A 2,341-nucleotide genomic window follows, 5' to 3' on the forward strand; every position below is an offset into this window, starting at 1 on the left:
AACTGGTCTCTGCTGAAGATGCTGTTTGTGCTCTTAATATCAATCCCGAGCGTGGCTGAACTGGATGAGGGGATGAGAACATCTCACATGTGCCTCAGGAAAGTGAAGTAAGGACAAGTGTCCTTAGGATGTGCTCTAAACCAGTCAGGCTTTAATAAAATACAGCTGCAATTTTGTAAATTGCTGTGCCCTGTGTAGAAGGCAGTAATTGAGGCTGAGGTAGGATTGTGTTCTTTAGCTTTTGTGGGCTGCAGGCTGCATTTAGCTTCAAACCTTCCAGAGCCATGACAACAGCAGTGGGAGCTGAAGACACTTGAGCCTGGGTTGTCACAGATCAGGGAGTGTGCTTTTCCTACAGTGCCAGGGAGGACAAGCTCTGCTGAGGATGAGGGTGTACCAAGGAGTCAGAGCAGCACAGTGCCACCTTCCATCCTGCTTCCACAAGAGACCAAGGAATTTGTTGGGGTGGGTGGGGAGAGGGACAGGGGCTGCAGCTGAGGTGGAGCCTGCACCACCCTTGTCCTGCTCAGCCACACTGGCCAGTGTAGCTTGATGTGCCTTTGTTTCATTTTCCTTTTAACAAGTCCCCAAACACATCAGGATCTCTGTCCAAGGACTTCTAAAAAGACAAAGCTTGGAGAGAAGGTTAGATAACTTCTTGCCTCTTTCTTTCCACTGTTTGAGTGGACTGTGTCAAGTACACCTCTGAACCAGCTGCAGGAGGGCAGTAAAGCTGATGCGATTAACACACCAGGTCCCCCCCACTGCACAGATAACAACAGCTGTGAAAGCCTTGCTGCACAAACCAGCTTTTTTCCCCTCACCCATTCATTTAATGTGATTTTTCTGCCGTTTCTGGAACCAGCTACTAAAATCCTGGTGACAGAAAGACTCTTACCTTCTTCAAGGCTCTCAGCCTGAGCTGACTTCTGGTTTTCATACTCACCATCAGATAAAGCTGTTGGAGAGCTGTGGAGACAGGACTTTCCTGCCCAACAGCACCACGCCTGCTCCAGGAGCTGGTGCACCTGCCCAGCAGCAGGAACAGGCATTTCCTGAATTGGAAAACAGTGTGACCACAGTCCTAGGACTGTACCTGTCCCCTGTGCTGGCACTGCTGAGGCACCTCCAGTGCTGGGGACAGCTCTGGGCCCTTCAGGACAAGAGAGACAGTGAGGGGCTGGAGCGTGTCCAGGGCAGGGAACGGAGCTGGGGAAGGGTCTGGAGCCCCAGGAGAGGCTGAGGGAGCTGGGGAAGGGTCTGGAGCCCCAGGAGAGGCTGAGGGAGCTGGGGAAGGGTCTGGAGCCCCAGGAGAGGCTGAGGGAGCTGGGGAAGGGTCTGGAGCCCCAGGAGAGGCTGAGGGAGCTGGAAAGGGGCTGAGCTTGGAGAAAAGGAGGCTCAGGGGGGCCCTTGTGGCTCTGCACAAGTCCCTGACAAGAGGGGACAGCCAGGGGGGTCGGGCTGTGCTCCCAGGGAACAGGGACAGGATGTCCTGGTTCCAGCCAGGACAGGGCTCCTCTCCACAGCAGCTGGGAGGGGCATGGCCAAGACCTGGAGGTTGTTCTGTAGGACCTTACATTGCCAGTGGTGGGAGGGAGGGAACCTCTCAATGGAATGGAGTGTTTGCAGTTGGTTGTGTTCCGTGGTGACTACTTTGCATATGAATCTCTCACTTTTATACACTTTTATCAGTACTGGTACTTTCACTGTTTATCTTCTTATCTCATTGCTGTTCCCAGTAGATTGTTCTTATCTCAACCCCTGATCTTTACCTTTAGTGCCTCCAATTCTCCTCTCCAGCCACCTCAGTGGTGGGGATGAGAGAGTGATTAGTGAATACCATTCCTAAACTACTAACTACACAAGAGCAAATGGCCTCAAGTTGCGCTGGAGGAAGCTTAGACTGTAAATTATGGAAAAATTTTTCACAGAAAGGTTGTTGGAAAGAGGTGGTGGAATCCCCATCCCTGGAGGTGTCCAAGGAGTGACTGGATGTGGCACTTCAGTGCTCTGGTGACAAGGTGGGGATTGGTCACAAGCTGGACTTGATGATCTTTGACTTGGAGGTCTTTTGCAATTTAAATAATTCTGAGTTTGTGATCCCAATGTTAGCAGGGATTTTCTGTATCTCTTTTAAATCTAGCTGGTGGGTGCTGAAAAGCTTGCCTAGAACTTGTATATCTAGGTAAAGCTTCTTGTAGGAGACAAGGAACTCAGAGTAAAAAAGAGGGTGTATCATCTTTGGAAAGAGGGGCAGGCAACTCAGGAATTGTTCAAGGACATTGCTGGGTCATGCAAAAAGAAAAATGGAGAGGTGAAAGCCCAGTTAGAGCTTAATCTG

Source organism: Zosterops lateralis (assembly GCF_965231275.1).
Source record: "Zosterops lateralis genome assembly, chromosome: Z".
Lineage (NCBI taxonomy): Eukaryota > Metazoa > Chordata > Aves > Passeriformes > Zosteropidae > Zosterops > Zosterops lateralis.